At 44.5% G+C, this 20,610-nt stretch overlaps 1 protein-coding gene across 2 annotated transcripts in view; it reads left to right on the top strand.

The window, feature by feature from the left end:
• DOCK1 (dedicator of cytokinesis 1) overlaps positions 1-20,610 on the top strand; it is a 1,163,810-nt gene that overhangs the window by 426,862 nt on the left and 716,338 nt on the right. The gene's annotated exons all lie outside the window — the stretch shown is intronic.

Genomic DNA, 20,610 nt, shown 5'->3' with positions numbered 1-20,610 from the left:
ACATGTCATGCATAATTAAAGGGGAATTGGCTAACCAATACTGTTGATCACCCTTTAAGAAGCATATTGAAACGAGCCAAGACCGATAAGGGGAGACTGACAAATAAGCCCAATGTATATACATCTCATCGATTAAGTAGTCAATGTATCAATGACAGGAATCCAAAAACCGGTTGAGAAGAAAAGCCTGATGCTGACTTCACATAAAAGGCTACCTGAGCGGTGCTTCCGGCTTCAGGCTCATTACCACGCCGGCGTACCGACGGACAGGTAAGCCTTTACAGATCCCTCAGTTAAGCGAGTTTATAGCCGTTGCTTTTGTCTATTGAGCCTTTGCTGTGGATTATGGAGCGATTAAATAACTTTTGTTTCACCGTCATTTTGACACCGCTCAGGTAGTCTTTTATGTGAAGACAGCATCAGGCTTTTCTTCTCAAACATTTCTATATCTTTGTTTATGTGTCTAGGTAAAATACACCATCAACGGACACATCAAGAGAGTGCGTGTCCTTGTATCCTTTTTGTGTTTACACACAGTTACAATTTTGCAGTAGCATTATCGGTTCTGATGAAAGCCTAGCCTTCGAATAGGCTATATGGCTGAAACATGTTGACCAATTAGTGTTATTCTATCACCACGGTTTACAATTTTTGACTGTTGGTGCACGTCATTTTAATCCTGGTCCAGTACGTTTCACAATAAAGCTTTTTTACGTAATGAACCAGTTTTAATTTCACTTATCCTCACAGTTTTCATAATTTTTTTCTTATATGCACTGCACCCCCCACTCACACTAATAGCTTTACATTTGTGGTTTCTACATATCCAGTACTATATCTTAAAACATCCCTGAGCTCCTCCCTCTCAGAGAGGGGGTTGTAGCCCCCAGAGGAACTAGGTTTTTCCTCTGGGAGGAGAATCCCAAATGATGAAGCATGTCACCATTGGTGAGTGAGGGATTATGTCCTACTTAGGGATATGCCCTTAGATAGATCTATTGGGCTTAGACACCGATTCTGTTTCATTTTCTTTACTTTATTTAATTTTGCAACAGTGAGTTCCCACACGCTTCTAATATTCTTATAGACCTCAGGGTTTCGTATTGTTGTTTAGCACAATACAATGCCAACTTTCTTACAGTGGCATTGTTAGAATTGTGATTACAAATCTGACTTTAACATTAAAAAGGGCTTTTAAGTTCAGACATCAAACTCGACTTGTCTACTTGCTTCCAGTTCGAATTTACAGCTTAAATGTAATAAGGTAACTCCAGTGTTATCCTATTGAAGATGTGGGCCTTGCCGTAGTGAAAAAGGACTTTAAGAGATTTTTCAGTACCAGGACATGTAAAACTTGAAAGTACGTGCCCTACTTTTTAAGTAGACTGCACTCTGCCCTCTGGGTTGTTCAGAGCGTACCTTAGGGGTGCCTTATATGTATTAAAAAGGAAGGTTTAGGGCTGGCATAATGTTTATTTTGCTAGGTTGAAATGCCAGCTTAAAACTGCACACACACAGGCTGCAGTGGCAGACCTGAGATATGTATAAAGGGCTATTTAAGTGGGTGGCCCAACAGTGCAGCAGACACACTAGTAGCCTTTCATTTACAGGCCATGGGCACATGCAGTACCACTTCAATAGAGACTTAAAAGTAAATTAAATATGCCAATTGGGTGTAAACCAATTCTACCATGTTTAAAGGAGGGAGTACAAGCACTTTAGCACTGGTTAGCTGAGGTAAAATCCTCAGAGTCCTGAAAACCGGCGAAAAAGGTTTAAAACATGGCAGGATGAAGGCAAAGTGTCTGGGTATGGCCCTGCCGAAAGGGCCACGTCCAAAAACTACTCTCTGTATGCTCACTAATGCTGCAAAGTATATCCTAGCCACTAGGTTGCGCATTGCCCAACAATTTAATATGGGCATAGAGCCTTGAATGGAGTGTCTGTATGATCTGTATAAACTTCAATATCTTCCTGTGATGTCATAATAGCTTGAGCTAAAGATATGTTAGGCTTCATGAAAGGATGAATGATTACATACTGAAAAGCACAGCACTGTGTAATGAGTATATCTTGGCGCGTTATTGCTGAAATATTTGTAAACCTTTATCACTATAAAGGATATGCAGCATTGTAAAAGGAGTCCAGAGTAGACCTTAAAAAGAGATATTAATTCTTACATTGTCTTATTGTAGGTATTAGCTGTTGATATCTGCACATGTGGAACAGACTTCACCTCATTCGTTAATGAGGACTTGTGTGGAGTGCATTATAAGGCACAAGTCCAGTATAATGAAAATGTTGACAATATTTGTACAGTAGATTTTGAAGAAAGAAAACCATGGCCTACATGCCCAGTGAATTTATATGTGACGACAAACTGCTAAATTTTATTCATAGTTTTCTGCTGTTGCAAGTCACAGTTTTGAATACATTGCATTATCACATCGCCATTATAACGTGCACGCATATGTGTAGCATGCATCATGTGCTTCTGTAACATAAAATCCTGTGAGATGCACTCGCAGGGGATCCCCCCAGAAGTACCTCGACGGCAAATAGTTAGGTCGGAACGCGACCTGTGTGGTACTTGGTATGCAGAACGCTGATGTTCACTGAACAGCAGTGGATTTATGCATGAACTTGTTTTTTTGCTGTCAGCAGTTTTGCTCTGAGAATTCAGATTAGAGCATAGATGAGAGTAGATAAGGCAAAAATAAGAAACATATGATCACGCACCTTCAGCCTTTATAACATGAATAAAATATTAACTGTGGCATTTAGCACTTTCCAGTAAGCGTTATTTGTTGCCAGCAGTATTTTGGAAACTATGAATATTAATAGTGTAGCTGCCATTCATGGAGCTTATATGAGTTGTTTCATCATCAGTTTTTATATCAAATAACCTGCTTTTAATTTCTGATTGAGTATCAGAAAAACTGGACTAGTCGGTCAAAGAGGGAGTAAAGAAAGCCTTTATCACTGGTAAAATATTTCAGTTGACTAATGCTTCCACTGCAGAAACATGTATGTAGCCTGGAGGTCACCGGCTCTCATGCTTTGAAGGTTGACAAAATGATCACAGTGGAACTTGGTTTTTGTGACGTCTGTTGTCAATGACAAAAAACAATTCATTTTGTATGGTACTCTATACTAGTTTATTTTGACTATGGGTGTAATGCGTCTAACGATGACAAAAATCACACTTTGCAGAAGGCCAAGTGTGTTTTTTAAACACCATCTCCTGCATTGCCTCCCACACGTATTTTTGGCATAGCAGATTCTCAAACACAAATTTCCGCACCCTTTTTGCAGAGTACAGAATCTAAGTCCCACAGAGCATCCATGAGTATGAACGACTTGAATCCTTAACTATTTTGCAGCTAATGGCACAATTTATTTTCTATGATGGGTCAAGGATACATTACGTTCATGTCTTGCATTGATGGTGCTGGTATTAAAGCCGGCAGCACATCTCCTGACCCTCCCAGATTGTGTTTCATTGTCTTATAAGCAGCTTGCAATACTGAGGGCAGTGGCTTAATGCAAAATGATGGGGTCCTTCCGCAGAATGGCATGAGGGGCACCTGAGTTCCGCATATCGCACAGATATGTATTGGCCTTGGATTGAATGGGGGCCCCTAGGGTATCTTGAAGGGTCGGGAGCCCCCTGCGCCCCAGGGGCTGCAGGAGCCTGTTACACCCCTGGCTGAGAGGTAAATTGCCTTGTTGATGATGCATCAGTCCTGATTCCAACAATTTTTTTAATTATCTCTCTTCCACAGAGATATGCATTTGTTATTCGTATAACATGGTGTGCCCAATCAAGAAGTTTCCATTCCTCTGCCCACAGATCTTTTTTCCACCCACAGTGGTGCAAATGTATGCGTAGAGTAATTTAATTTAATAGTGTATGACAGATGAAAGATTTGATTAGAGCACTTCGGAAGATTCTCCGGATGTTTTCAAAACAGGCTAGAATATTGATAGTAAGACGTACGATCCTTAGTAGGCTGCACTATTGTAACGCTTTGTTGCTGGAGTCTCCAAGATATCTGATTGAGAGACTCCAGAGAATACAGACCATGGCGGCTAAGTTGGCACTAATGAGACCACATTGCTCCTCCACCTCTCCGGCACTCTCAGAGTTGCATTGGCTCCCAATACCGCAAAGGATACAATTTAAGTCACTTTGTATTGTGTTTAAAGCTTTGCATGGTGCTGGACCTAAATCACTGCAGGACAAATTTGTATGGTATGCCCCTTCCCAAAATCTTCGCTCTTCCTCGCCTAAACTGGTGAAGGTGCCCAGAGTTAGAAGAACTAAATCAGGAGGCAGGGCCTTCAGCATGGCTGCTTCGCATCTCTGGAATAAACTTCCACCCGAGATCAGACGGGTGGATGATCTCTTCCAGTTTAGAAAAAAGATAAAGACATGGCTTTATCCCCGAGTATGTCCTCTGCCACTTTCCTAATCTTTTTCTTCTGGTAACTGCGCTCTACTGGCATCTGCGCTAAGCTGGACACTTGTATCACAGCGCCAGGGTACCCGTAGGGTGATAGTGTGCTTAATAAGTGTTGATAATAATAATAATAAAGACGTTCTTCAGGATTATCAGAAGTTGTTGATACAGGTCCTGACTCCCTCAGCTCACCCCTGAATCATGTTTGAAAAGCTCAAGATGGTCACTTTGCCTCATATTCATTTATTCCCCTCTAAGGAAAACTGTCTGGTCCTATTTCACAGTTCATAAATTCGGCATTCCACGTATCCTATTAATGTTCTTCTTCAAACATCTACAAAGTCAGTATAAAATCAAACCTGTTGATGTGCTTTTGCCTCAGGGCCACAGTTGCTTTTTGAGTCTTCAAGAAAGTCTTGCTGCTGGTAATTGTCTGACGTTGAGCTGGCTTCTTGCCTTACTGCAGTGTCTGCTATATCCTTGGCTTACTAATGACCTGCTAAAGTCATTGTAATCCAAAAAATGGAGAGTACGCAGATCATTAAATAATCTGACGACATAGGAATCCATGCACACCATTCAGATTATGGCATATTTTCCTTGGTTGAGGCAGTCTTCTCTTCATAAGCATGTTTCTTACAGATATGATCTTAAGTGAAAAGGATTCAACAACTGACTAGCTGTTGTTCCATGTTACCTTTTTTCGAATGTTGTATTCATCTCGCAGTATTTACAATGTGCAAAGTTTGGTAACTTGCAACTTAACTACTTTTTTTAATTTTCTAACTTCGTAAAGTTGAAAAAAGGAGGGTCAGTTTCAGTGACCCATCCTGTGCTTGCTGGAGGCAGTGAAAGGTAGCTTTTGGGCTGGCACAATGCGACCATCCTACATCAGTGCTCCCAGGTTAAGTTATCATTAATCATCACCTCTTTCATCACAAATTGGTATATAGCCTTCATCAGCACACTATGTGTGTTTACTTGTGCATGAAATATGAATTTGTATTTTTTGTGCACTGGCAAAAATCTTGGTTTCTTCACATGAGAGAAGAAGAAAGCATTTCTGCTTTAGTAAAAGTATTGGAATCGAAAATACAGTCTCCCTTTCTGTCTCCACATCACTCATCCTCCGAAGTTATAATGGGGAATTCTAGGCATGCAGGTAGTCAGAGCCATATATATCTTGGAACCAGTTACTCTGTTATTTCGTTTTCATCCTTTTGAACCCAGAAGCCATAGCCACAGATGCTTCCTTGATGAGTTGAAGGTCACATAGATAGGTTTTTAGTTAGTGTCTTATGATTACATAGAAAAATGATTTCCTCATTAATTGGTTGACATTAAGAGTGGCATTTGCAGTGCTCCACTTCTTTGTGTGTATGATCTAAAGCAGTTACGACCCTGACAAAACAATTAATACTCTGAAGAAAGAATTGGCATATTAGACCGTTTAGCCTTTGTAAAGATGCAATGGCCTTTTTGTCACTGAATCTCACATAGCCATGTTTCACCATTGCCCTGCAAAAGTTTGTAGTCACGAGGGGCGTGGCTTAGCCATGGACAGGAATGGCTGAGCTCTGACTTCTTCAGAGCATAACCGCAGCATTTGTCCCAATATCCGTATGAGAGCTTGGGTGTGGGACACTGCACACCACTGTGGAGGCCCCCCGAGGTGTCAGACCCGTTAGAGGGGTGATTGGAGGCTCCGTTCAAGGGAACGGATGCGGAGCCCGTGGTTGGACTGATAGATGCCATTTTCATAAGCCGAGAAGGGGTGTCTGCTCCGATCTGGCTGAGACTTGCTTCGCCGAGAGGTAGCGAGCCGCGAACTGGAGCCCGGTGGCGGACTGGTCTCCCCCCCAGGAATACAACAACCGAACCTAGGCGGACCCCGTGGCCTCTCGAGGGGTCAGAGGAGGAGCCCTGAGACGGACTGACTGATATCTAGGCCAGAGGGGCATGAGAGACGGGCTGACGAGGCCTTGAGTGGTGACGCAGATAGAATGGGGCCTTCCGCAAAGAGGAAGGCGAGAGAAGTGCGGGGGTCCTGCAGCGCTCGCTGGGGCGCTGTTTGGTCCGCGGAGTAGAGCCGCGGCAAGTAACAATGTTGTGGCCCAGAGCTGCCTGTGGGGTATAGCCGGAGCCGGCAGGCCCTCTGGGTGTGAAGTCTCGAGGTTAGTGCTGCCCTCCCCCCCCCAGCTCATCAAGGAAACCGATTGCGGGCGGAGCAGTGCTGAGGCCAGGACTACGAGGACTGGTTCTGCCAAATTATTGTGTGGAAGGCCTTGAATTGTGCATAGAGGAGGGAAAGGGGCGAAGGCCCGGACTTTGAGGCACCGAGGGGCCACTGCCTACATTCGCTGAAGGTATATTCACAGCTGAGGCGGGACTCGGATCCGACGGGCGGCTCTCCTGGGAAGTCTGTCATGGTTCTTTGTCCAGTGTGAGGTGGGCCCAGAAGTAAAAGCATGGCTCCGGCACTTCAAAGAAAAAGGGAACGCAAGCGCAGCCTCACCCAAGTGTCGTTGGAGGGCCCATTTTAGTGTACAGCAGCTCCTAAATCTCCTGGCCGCCAGTTCACATGTGCATCAATATACACCGGGAGTGGCATATTGGAGGAACATCACGGTTGTGAGGGAGTGTTGCCTCCCGGATGGTCCGGCCGTGGAGGGCATTCTATTAACTTATAACACTTCACTCTGCGCTGGTGAAATGGCGAAGCCCAAAAGTGCTTTGATCCGTCAAATGAATGAAATGGATAGTTACATCATCCCAAAACACTCCCGGCGGAGGCGCCATAATGGAATTCATCAGAGACTTGAAGGGCACGCTGGAACCCAAAATAGATACAGTGACCCTGGAGGTTAACCTGATCCAAGCAGATATGTCTAAATTAAGGGAGAAAGTTACAGTGACCGAAACACATATCAACCAACTCCAGACTACAACAAAAAGACTTGAAGATCAGGTGCATTCATTAAATCAGCGAACCACAATCTTTGCAGCTAAGCTTGAAAACCAGGAAGGAAGGGGAAGGAGGAATAATATCAGAGTGGTGAGGGTCCCGGAGGGAACGGAGGGCCCCAGTGTGGACTTTTTACTTTATTCTCTGTGAAAAGGGCCCACAGGACGCCGATCCCTCCACCCAGGCCAGGGGCACCACTGCGAACGATAATTGCAAGGATTTTAAACTACCGGGACGTGATACTGCAGGCAGCCCGTGTGAAAGGTGACATTCAGTACTAAAACGCACAGATCTGCTTCTTCCAGGACTTCACTTTGCTAGTACAGAGACCGAGAAGGAGGTTTGAGCCGGTGAAAAGAGACCTTTGTAATCGAAACATTAAGCACATGATGTTGTTCCCAGCAAAACTCAGTATAACGGCAGAGTGCAAATCCTGGTATTTCAACGCGCTGGAAGAGGCACAGGACTGGCTGGACGGATGGTGCACCAAGGGCCGGGGTGAGAGGAGAGGCGCCAGTTCCGCTCCGATACATGCAGAACACAACAGGAGGGATGGAGAGCGGTCTGACAGCCCAAAGACAGAGGAACCAGAGGCAGGCAGCAGGAAACCGCCTGAAAGCTGAGTGACTCAATAGAAATGAACTGTAAGGCCAAGGAAGGAAATATTATTGAGACATAGCCGGTAGACAAAGGAGGGAGGGGGAGGATAATGGGCATTGACACTTGTCCTACTAGCTTCTCTATACCATAATTATTCAGCAAGGGGTTGCAAATGAGCGCAGGGTAAAAGATTTCCTGCCCGTGGCCAAGCACCTCTCATCAGTGTTTGGAAAGTTGATTAAGAGGCGACAGGCACTCTGCATGTAGGCCAGTTGGGGTATGTTTTGCCTATTTAGCAGAGTAACAGGGAGGAGGGGGTGAGGCCCCAAAGATGGGGGTTGGGAAGGGAGTATTATAAGAAATGTAGTTTATTGTTAGTTTCTCAGGGGTGGAACCAGAGTTATAAATGTCTTGCGTGTATTGATGAGTCAAACGGGGATGGGTATGTCAAGAGCATCAGGTGGGCGAATGGGAGGAAACTACTCTACAAGTACAATGGGGAACCCTGAGACAGTACAAAAGACGATGAGGATTTGGTCCTGGAATGTCAATGGCATCAATAATAGCATAAAAAGAACCACAGTATTCAAGTTCCTCAAACGGCACTCCCCCGATATCGTCCTTGTTAGAACCGGCGGTCTCTAGTTGGCAGAGGTACACACTTCTGACAAATAGGGACCCACCAACTCTAGTCAGGGCAAGGGGTTTACACACTCAGATAACCCCTGCTTACCCCCTTGGTAGCTTGGCAGAGCAGACAGGCTTATCTCAGAGGCAGTGTGTTAAGCATTTATGACCACATACAGTAATAAAGTGAATACACTACAAATGGACACAACACAGGAGTTATTATAAAAAATAGTATTTTGTATAAGGCTTAGCACAAGACCAAATAACGACAAAAATGTACCACAATCTTAATAAATACTCTTTGGAAGGGAAAAATAATAGTTCAGGTAAAGTTTCTTCTTAGGAAATAGTTCTTTAGCCACAAAAGTAAGTATTCTTCTGAAACACAGTTCTTGGCAACAATGTGACCCCCACAGGAGTCACACGACGTCAAGTTTACGATATTCCCAAGGTTCGGCGTCGACCGCGAGGAGCGCTACGTCGAGCCTGGAGTTGCAACAGAACCCACAAACACAGTACCTTTGGAAATGAAGAAAACGATGATCCACGGCGTCGAGATGTCGGCGTCGAGGTCGGCATCGATCGTGCCTCAGATTCGGGTCGATCCGCAGCGGCGTCGAGAGGTGTCGGGCCGGAGCAGCGCTCACGGCGTCGAGAAGGGTGTCGAGTCGATGCGATCAGCAGCGGCGTCGAGACGGGGTCGCTTAGAGCTGGAGCCGATACTCACTACTCTTGGCGTCGATCGGGCCCGGCGGCCGGCGTCGAAGACTCGGAACACTGGAGCCGTTACTCACGATGTCGAGCTGGATTCGGCGGCGTCGAGACTGCAGATTTCCCCTGTGCACTGGAAATAACACTTTCCAGCAACCAGCAATTCAGTAGAGGGTGAAGTCCTTTGGCCCTGTGACTTCAACAGGAGGCTGGCACTCTTCCAGCCCTTGGAGATTTTCTAGCAAGCTTTTGAGAGTACACACCAAGTTCCTCTCTCCTTGTTCCTTGGCAAAAATAAAGAAGCAGCTTCAGTGTCTCCCCAGCAAACAGCACACTGGTAGAAGGGGGAGGCAAGTCCTTAGATCAGCAGGCTTTTTGTCCTTGGTAGAGGTTTCCTTGTCAGAAGTGATCTGAGTTCTTGGTTCAGGGGTCCTTCTCTTATACCCATTTTCTGCTTTGTTCCCTTTGTCCAAGCAGGGAAATTCCCCCCATCCCAGGTTTGTTGTGGGTGTTGCCAGGCAGCGGCACCTGGCCTATTCACTGAGCAGGGCAGGGTCCTCAGCCGCCCAGCAGGAGGCGGAGCCAGTATTGTCACTGGCAGGAGCAGGGCTATCAGTCGCCCGGCAGGAGGTGGAGCCAGCATTGTGTCAGGCAGGGCAGGCTATCAGGGACTACTCTTCCCCCACTCTAAGTGTAGATGCCTCATTCACCCCACACTGACTCATTCAGACCTCTGGAGCCACCCAGCCCCTGACACACACACCAAACCAGCAGAGACCGGTGGATAGTTGGACAAGAAAATAGCCACTTTCTAAAAGGGCTATTTTCAAACACAGAATTTAAAAACCATCCATCCTAAACGGTGTGTTATTAAATTCTGAGTTCAGGGATACTAAACTCAACCTGCTACCATGCTCCCTGAGTCAGATAGATTATAATGGAGTTAATAATCAGTCTGCCCATTCTGGCCTATTGGAGGCAGGTAGCCCTTCAATAGTGAAAAACGAAAATGGCTGTATTTCACTATTAGGTCATGCCACACACATCAGGGCATGACCTAACTTTTACCAACAATGCACCCAGCCCTAGGGCCTACCATAGAGGTGTCTGTAATGTGGCAAAGTGAAGGTTTCAGAGACTGGCAAGTAGGTTTCCTTGCCAAGTCGACATGGCAGTCAGGGACTGCGCGCAGGCTCAGCGGTGGCAGGCCTGGGACACATTTTATAAGCTGCTTCTGTGGGTGGCACAACCAGTGCTGCAAGCCCACCAGCAGCAGTTAACTTACATGCCCTTGGCACACGCGGTGCACTAGACTAGGGTCTGAACAGTAAGTCAACCAAGCCAATCATGGTAACAATTTAACATAGGGAGCACTTGCACTGTGGCACTGATCAGCAGTGGCACAGTGCCCAAAGCAATATTCCAGCAAAAACATCGTAAACAGAGGAGGCCAACAGAAAAAAATGGAGGAGAGACTCATGGCAATGATGCCAGGTCTAACAGTCCTTTTACAGGAGACTCATTTAATGGGCAACCAATGTAAAGCCCTGAATAGATATGGTTATTCCTTACTGCACATGCAGGATATACCTCTGGGTCCAGAGGTACTGGTATTCTGGGCAGGAACTCCCTCCGCTTCATCCTGGGTGGCTCATGGATAGACCCCTTGGAGAAATTCACGGTTATAAGTGGGCTGTGGGAAGGCAAGAGGTTACATTTATGTTTCCGGGACTGCAGCCGGCGGCACAAGATGCATTAGGACCGATGTTGGTCGACCTGCCAGAGGGGAGGTGAGTACTTGGAGGTGACATGAACGATGTCATGTCGCTTGACTATGATGTCCTGGGAGGATCAGCGACGGGGCGACGATTGGGGCCACTGCGGGAGTTCCTCCGTACTTTGGCCTGGGAAACATATGGCGGCATCACCACCCATACACTAGACAGTTCACATAGGAAGAGGTGTGGCGCCACGGCGACTGACGACAGAATCTGGGGATCACGGGTCGAACCCGGCGCCGGCGGCAGATTAGCCCAGCACCATGTGACTCTGGGCAGTAGCTTGCTTAATCTTCCCGACGGCCCCCAGCGCCTAGAGACCCTTACGGGTGATTGTTCACGCTTTACAAATGTGGATTATTATTATTATTAGTGCAACCTCCCGTAAACGTCTCACTAGGTTAGAGTACATACTTACCCAGACGCACAACTTAGGGGAATTCCATGGCGCAACGCATATTACAAGGGGGGTGTTCCCCGGTGGAGGTGGTTCTAAAGGGCCATCAGGGGGGCAGAACGCTACCCCCAAGAATTGACCCCTGGCATCTTAAAGATCCCTAAACCAAAAAAGCAGTTAGACCTGGACCAGACAATTCCTCGAGGCAAATAAGGGCTCGGTGACATCGCCACTGACTCTTTGGGAAGCCAAAAAGGTGGTAATCAGACGCCAAACCCAAGCATTCATTGGCGTAAAGAAAAAGGAAAATAAGCTGCAATGTCTAGCCCTGGAAGATACTATCTCTAAGCTGGAGGCACTAGTGCTGGAGGAAGGGGTCGAAGATGCAGAGCTACAACATAGGTTGGGGCTCCGGCAGATAGAACTAAGGTACCTGGTGGAAGATGAAGCTAGAATACAGGCAAGGGCAACACAGTATAGATTATATGAAGTAGGCGATAAAGGCATCCAAACTCCTTGCCTGATTAAATAAAATGAGAACTTACTATAACTGGGTACCGAGCATAACAGATGGACAGGTCTGGAATCTTAATATAGGCAGTGAGATAGCTGAGGCTTTTGCCTCATATTATGAATCCCTATAGTCCTCGGTAGATCCAAAGTCGGAGGAAGAATGTACAGAGTTTCTCTGAGAAATACAACTGCCATCACTGGCTTTGGAGCAGAGTGAGATGCTGGCAGAGGACCTCTCGATAGAGGAAATGAAAAATGTGGCCCAACAGCCTACCATTAGAGTTATATAAATGTACACAAGATCATATGGTGGAGCACCTCCATGACATGTTAGTTGAGGCGCGGGAGGGGGGCTCCCACCAGATCAAAGAACAGCCCTGATCGTGGTAATACCCAAGGAGGGTAAACCCCCGACAAGGTACGAGTCATAACGCCCAATCTCGCTCATAAATTACGAGCCCAAAGTCTTAGCTGAAGCTCTTTCACTCCGACTCAGTAGGGTTGTGACTTCCCTCATCCACTCAGATCAGACAGGGTTTATGCCCCCACAGAAGTACCAGGCTCAATTTGAGACGATTGTTTGGGGTCCTCCACATAACATCAAAACGAACCTCGAACCCGGCAGCCTATTTATCACTAGATGCCGGAAAGGCTTTCGCTAGTGTGAAATGGTAGTACTTATACACAGTCTTGGGCCGCCTCGGATTTGGGCCTAATTTTGTGAGCAGGTTGAAGCTCCTTTATCATAAGCTACAGGCGAGAGTGAGTTTAACTCCTCAACATCTCGACCCTTCGCGCTACAAAGGGGGACGAGACAGGGCTGCCCTCTCTCCCCACTCCTGTTCGCTTTGGCTCTTGAGCCATTAGCTGCGTGAATACGGCAGGATCCCCTGATATGGGGTATCCCAATCGGGGATGAATGGGAGGAACGTATATCCCTCTATGCCAGTGACGCACCCCTGTATGTGGAGAGACCCAGACAGTCAATCCATAGAATCCTCCAGATATTTGGGGACTATTCAGGTTACTGCATAAACTGGGACAAGTCGCTATTGTTTCCACTGGCGGAGGGAGTGCCTGCTCTCCCCTCCAGATGCACACTTCCGGTGGAAACGTCCTGTTTTAAATATCTAGGGATATATAACTAACGACCCAAGCGAGTTCTACCAAAAAAATCCCAGTTAGCAAGATTTGTCATAGACTCCAAACGCTGGTTCTCGCTCCTTCTTAGACATATAGTCTGTGTGGCGTTATTTAAGATGATGACACTCCCACAGCTGCTCTACACAATTCAAAATATGCCCTATGAAATCCCAAAGGTATTTTTTCTGAAAATAGACGTAGAACTGAGGACACTCATTTGGAATGGAAAGGCGCCACGCATCGCTCTGGTTAAACTAAACAGAGGAGTCTTTAAGGGGGGACTGACCGTACCGGATATTAAGGGCTATTACTGGGTCTCTTAAATGGTGTGCGTTAATGACTGGGTATTTACTGACCGATCGCATCAAGCATTCCGGGTTGATAGAGAGGTGATGGGAGCCAGGGGCTATGCCTTTCTCCTGTATAATAAAACAAAACATAAAGATCTACCTCCTCACACACTGACAGTGTTAAAAGCATGTCAGGCCTCTGCCAGATTCTTGGTTTGGGACAGGAAGCTTACCGGGCTGACCCCTATTTGGGATCGTGATCAACTGCCAGAAGTGGGCCAACTCAGGAAGTTCGAAAAGTGGAAACTTCTGGGTCTCGACAATTTGAGGGACGTCTGGAGAGGCCAGGCATATATCACATTCCAAACGCTACAAACTGAATTCGAATTAGGGCAAGGGAAGTGGCTGAGGTAAATTCAATTGGGACATGCCCTAAAACATCATATAAGGGAAGGGGAGGCATTGGTGGACGCCTTGTCACTGGAGGATCGACTGCTCACTGACCCCCTACATACCAAGGCCATCTCACTAATTTACAAAAAAATCCTCAATAACTCCCCGATCCTTACTCAACACTAAAGACCGCCTGGGAGGGAGACACTGGGCAGCTTGACGATGAGGAATGGAAGGACGCCGTTCAAGGTCCCCGAGAAGTAGCAATCCGTTCCAGATTCCGCCTAATCCAATTGAAGGTACTACACAGAGTTTACTACTCCAGATCATTACTTCACAACATTGGCCGTGCAGAAAATGGCCTCTGCCTGAGGGGCTGTGGACAGGAGGGATCCTTCATACACATAATGTGGGAAGGCCCAGAGATACAAAACTATTGGGCAAAGGTATGAGATATTATGGCGAGAGTGATGGGAGTAGAGGTCCCATTGGAGCCTAAATGGTTCTTATTGACGATTGCTGGAGAGGAGGATTGTCCCAGGTACACAAGAACGTGGTTGACCTTGGTGGCTATAATTGCCAAACGTAACTCGCAAAACACTAGGGAGCAATACACCCTCCCAAAATAGGAGAGGGAAAAGCCGACTTAGATTGGTGCCAGAAGGCAGAACAGACTATATACAAAACCCGAGGTATCCCGCGGCAATGGGAAAAAATATGGGGTGCATGGAAGGTATTTAGGGGACTGTAACCCGGGGACTGGGAGGAGGGGTTTCTATTTCAGGTTTGTACTTAACTATCCAATCTATTATCCGTCCTGTTCAAATGCTTATTTGTAACAAAAGAATGACTCACATTGCCGATTGTGTATACTGTATTCTACCCATGTTATTGCTGAGAATAAAATAATAAAAAGAATAATATATATATTTTTTTAAGTTTGTAGTCACCTTAGGACAAGATGGAACAAATCAGAATTTAACAAATGTTTCTTTCAATGGGTGCAATTTCTTTAGATTGCCTTCATCAGATCTGTCCTAGAGATTTAAAAATGGATGAGTCATGGTGGGATTTTTGGGTGAAATTGACATTTCCGCTTTGTGTAGTTGTATTGACCAATAATTCTTATGCCTGCAGACTAAGCCAAATCCTGAAGACAATGATTAATGGTGTTTAGAAGGACCTAAATGAAATAGCTCTTGTCATACTAGAGGAACTCTCAGCTCATTTAGATGTGCTGCCTCAGTGTAGGGGCAACATTGTGGTTTCCATTGAAAATAGCCCTTCCTGCCTTCTAGGCCTTGGAATAGGTGTGATTTAAGTTCTAAGATGCCTCATAAGATATTTTATATGTATTACATCGATGTTGCACTGTTTCTGGCAAATACAAATACTGCATGCTTCGATGACAAAACCCATCACTTTCTGTTCTCTTACACTTCTTATGTACTGTCATTTATTTTCCTTGTGGTTATGGTGAGCTTCAAGTTAACACTTAACTTTTCTGAGTTACCTTTTTTGCAAACTATGTAGCAGAATTGACTTGATGCCTTTATATAGCTAGTGATTTTGTTGCTGTTTCTCATTCGCCACTTCTGGTATGAAATAAATAATTTGTCGTTATCATTACATTTGAGTAGATCACTTTCACCAAAACCAGCATCCTAATGTGTCACACTAACATTTTCAGCTAAAATAGACAAACATGTTATATTATTTTTAAAAGAGTAAACAATAAAGAATAGTAGGTGTTACATATAGTTATTCTATTCTGAAGGATTTAGCTATATTGCTCTAGAATTCAAGCTGCAGGCCACATGTGGTTTTCAACAAGATTCTTGACCTGGACTGTTGTGTCCTGTACCTGTGAGAACTTACACATTCATATAACTCAAAACAGGCCAGCTAAAACAGTCTATTACCTTTAGCCAGCGCAGGCCACATATGAAGGGAGTGATTCTTGTGAAACACATGCCTCTTTACTTCTGTATTATGGTAAACCAAAGCTCCCTTGCGAGATGGACAACAACATTAGCAGATGCTACCTAATCTCATTTAAGTGAGTTATTCAACAACAATAAGGGGTTACAGTGAATCAGCTGGCTTAGAGCACACCATCACTTAGAGCACAATAGCTATTTGTGATAACACAATAAATATATTATTTTAAATAACACTTGGTCAGTGGGATAATTGAGTCCCATTTTATCAGTGAGAATCTGATTTATCATTAATCCACCCTTAGGGAAAACTCAAATCGCCTAATGAGAATGTTTGTTTAGTCAAGCAAATAGAAAATAAAGGAACCTTCACTCCCTAGCATGCTAGTAATGCTGCCAGTAACCGCTCCCCATAACATTTAGTCCCTACCTTTACACTGCCTACTAAGAGTACAACACCTTTTCCTTTATTCTCAGATTATCTTTTGGCACAAATAAAAGGTATAAAAATACAGTGCTTTACTTGACTTCTTCACCCTCTTGAACACTATAGACACCCAAGTCTTTGAGTTTTTGTTGTGATTTGAGCCATGGAGAAGTGAACCACGTGTTTTCTGTACTCTGAAGTGATGGCAACAAAATGACATTGTGATAACAAACATGAAAAGGAATTAACCAAGAAAAAAAAACAAATCTATATATTCTGCACTGGAATTAAACTGTTATTGCTATGTTCTTCCACCTCACCTTTTATGTTAGAAAGCTCAGTTTGAGCCTGCTGCCTCTGCATGCCCTGTGTGCATGTCATGTGTGTGGTACAGTCACTTCAGATCATTCCTTAACCCACTAAGATATGTGTGCAGCAAGAGTGGTGACCGCTCTGAATATCAGTGCCTACAAATGCCATGCTCTCTGCTGTCCTATGAAGATATTAGATTGTCAACTAGCATATAATGCATAGCAATACATTATAGAAGAGTGCTGTAATTTCAGTCAGGTCCCAATTCTAACTGAGCATTACTGATGATCACTCATTGCAAAATACAACTGTGAATTTCTTTAAATCAATACTATCTCCACAACTGACTTCCTGCCTTCTGGCCCAAAGGTAGGGCAGGAAGCTTGTAATATGAAATTGGGAACAACTGCTGTTCTGTCCAGCAGCTTAATTGGTTCCAGACTGTACAATTATAATCGATATGATCGATCATACAATGCTGATTGATTGCCTGGAGTGAAAGTTATTTGTCTATCGTGCACTACTAAAAGAGTATTTCAAACTTCACAACATTGCAGAACTTGGGAGTTTTGTAGGGGTCGTGTTACAAGAGTGAGCTAAAGTTTGCCTGGTTGACATTTAAGGAACAGAAACCTTTTAGACACGTTCTTAAACTGAAAAGCAGTGTGCAGATCAACCCCATGTTATCGAACAGAACTTTCAGCAGTTTGCGAGTTAGTTGCATTACCTAACACTGATGTCAAACAAGCAAAAGCCTAGGCAAAAAGATCTGTATCAGCCAGAGCCTGTGGAGTAAAAATTGAATGATCTGCAGGAGAAATTAAAAGCTATTACAACCTGTATCACTTTTAACATATACTGGAAATATAGCCAAGGTAAAATATTCAAGATTAACACAAGGTCATAATGTGAGTAAGCCTGTTTTTCCTGAAGTAGTACAGATTTTGTGGCATTTTGTTTGATTCGATGGATCCTGGTGTTTTACATCTTTCTAGGTCATGATGTTAATATTGATAATACTTTTATCTTAATTCTAATATTGTTTCACTCAAATTACATGCTCTCAAATCTTCATAGATGGTGCTGTGGGAAACATATTAAGATATGTGTTCTTTGATTACAGTATCTCTTCCAAGCGCACCAGAGCAGTCTTGATCCTTTAAACATCCTAGAAATACAAACGTAATAGAGGCTTTGCGATGTGTAGGACCAGGCCATAAATATGTAATCCAAAAGGTTATGGCAAATTATCTTTATAATCTTTAGATGTGATTCCACATAACATGAGACAGGAATAGTCTTGTCAATATACTACAAAAAATGTAATAATCTTGGTAATGCAATTATTGATCACAAATTCAACATTCATTGGTTCTTTCATCCAAAATAATGAGCATTTTCATGGAATTCATTGGCCTCCATTAAAAAAGGAAAATGTGGTATATGTAGTCAATAATTGCACACCTACCAAAAAGAGCTAATTTGTTCCAGAGGCAAGTACAGTAGACTCGAATCTGTCAGAAAAGTGTTATAAAAATGTTGTGATAATTATTTAGACTGACTAGTGCTTTCTTAGAAACCAATTACATCTAGCAGCCAAATTATTCACAGGAAATTAACAACAATGACTGTTTCTGTCTTCAAATGATGGAACTGTCTTCACAGACCAGCTCTTCATGTCTCAAAATGTTCAGCGTGTTTGTTACTTGCACTATATAATTAATTGTATGTTTAAACCTCTGTAAACCAGTAAAGGTTTAAACTGTATAATGAGAGGAAATCAAGTGATGAGTGTGTGTGTAGATAAGAACAGTAGCAGTAACAACTGCCAAGATCAGCAATAAATCAACACAGGATAAACCAGACAAGCTGAAGGATGAGGCCGGTCCAGTTATTGATCATAAGATCATGGCTGCTAATAAACCCTGTACTCAGTGGATTTTACAGCGCTAGAACCCGGCGGCGCTCGCCTGTTAGAGCGAGCCCGCGGTCATTCGGGTCAGCGCTCTAGTCTTTTTCCTGCTCGAGCTATTAAAGCTCATGCTGATGCGACCGTGCAGCGTGAGTTACGTGGGCAGTTATTGAGAGTGTGGGAGGCGGTAGGCGTTAGTGCTGCTGAATTGCTCATTTGCACCTGAGCTTTAAAATATTCATTTTTAAACTGTTTTACTTTGTGTCCTCTTTTAATTTTTGCACATTTTACAGCGCTAGAACCTGGCGGTGCTCGCCTGTTAGAGCGTGTCTGCGGTCATTCGGGTCAACGCTCTAGTCTTTTTGCTGCTCCAGCTATTTAAGCTCATGCTGACGCGACACCGCAGCGAGCGCGCCAACGGCCAGCCCGTCTGCACCCATCAGCGCACCGTCAGCACATAGCGCCAGCTATTATGCCTAAATTAATCTTTCAAACAAAGCACAAAGGGGCTATACATATACAAGTAGAGAACTGCGAGAAATAAGGGAGTCAGGAAAGTTGGCAAAGGACGTTGTTCTATCCAGGAGGCAAGTAAACACGATTGAAGAGGTCAGGCTTGCATGCGGCCTACTCAATGTCAGATCACTACAAAAACATGGGGTGGAGGTCCAACTACTCATAAATTGGAGGTTCTTTTTATGATTGAAACATGGATACAACCCGGGTCAGATTTGGAGTTGGGGCTAAGTTGTCCTCCAGGCTACAAGGCAATACAAAAACCTAGGCAGACGGGGAAAGGAGGAGGGGTTGGGATCATTTTAAAAGATAAATGGGACTTCATCTCAGTCGATATTGACGAAGTGAGTGGCCACAAACTTTTGGGTTTCGCTCTCCGGGATCCTAAGGAACATGTTGTCACGGGCATAGTCTGCTATAGACCGCCCGGAGTAGCAAGTCCCCTACAGCAAGGTGCTCTCGCAGATATGCTTAGCAACCTGGCACTAACCCACTCAAGACCCCTCTTCTTAGGAGATTTTAACCTATGGCTTAATAGAAGTCTAGATTGCGGATACCAAAACCTCCTTCAGACATGGGAAAATATGAACATGATACAGTGGGTCAGAGAACCCACACATAGAGGGGGACATATACTAGATCTTATTTTCGCTAATCAAGATCTTATCGAGATGGGTACAAATCTGCCAGTAGATTGGACGGACCATTATCTAATACAATTTAGAATTGTCTACCCAAAACTGAGCTCAGCTATCCCGAAGGACAAAAGACCTTCAGAGGCAGGGACTGGAAAAGACTTCGAATGCGGGCGGACAGGGGACAAGCTACCATTCTGATCCTGTTAGACCTCTCCGCCGCATTTGATATGGTTAACTATGCAGAACTCCTAGCTAGGCTCGCCAGAGTAGGTGTGAGTGGGCTTGCATTGAAATGGTTCCAATCCTATCTTTCAGATAGAGCACAGGCGGTTGCTCTCCCCCTGTTTCAATCGTGAGTTTAAGGAGGTCCAGCATGGGGTGCCACAGGGGTCCGCAATTAGTCCCATTCTTTTTAATATCTACATGAAGCCCCTGATGGCTGTCATCAAGTCGCACAATATTAATCTAGCTAACTATGCTGATGACACCCAGTTGATTTTATCTTTTGAAGGTCACCAAGCACTCTCACTGGACAAATTTCACAACTGTATGCAAGATGCGGCCTGTTGGCTTCACAACAACTATTTGCAATTTAATGGGGAAAAACTGAGATCCTGTGCTGCTCAGTGGGGAAGGTTCCTACCCTTTACCCACCGGGTTTTGGCCATTGCCAGTGACAGCCCCTCTGATACAGGCAAAGGTAGTCCGTAACCTAGGAATCAGTTTTGATTGCAAATTGAGCCTGGAGTCCCACGTAAATCAGACAGTTGGGATTTGTTTTACTCTGATGAGAATACTACGTAGAATTCTCCCAATGCTCCCGAAACAGACCAGGCTGCTGATAGTAAGGAGTATTATTCTTAGCTGATTGGATTACTGTAACGCCTTGTTACTGGAATCCCCTAAATATTTGATGGGGAAACTCCAGAGAATTCAGGCGATGGCAGCCAAGCTGGCACTTATGAGATCTCGCCAGTCGTCA

The sequence above is a fragment of the Triturus cristatus genome, chromosome 1_2 (genome assembly GCF_964204655.1).
Source record: "Triturus cristatus chromosome 1_2, aTriCri1.1, whole genome shotgun sequence".
In the NCBI taxonomy this organism is placed as follows: Eukaryota; Metazoa; Chordata; class Amphibia; order Caudata; family Salamandridae; genus Triturus; species Triturus cristatus.
The sequence above is the reverse complement of the archived record's forward strand: the minus strand, read 5'-3'. Positions and strand labels throughout refer to the sequence as shown.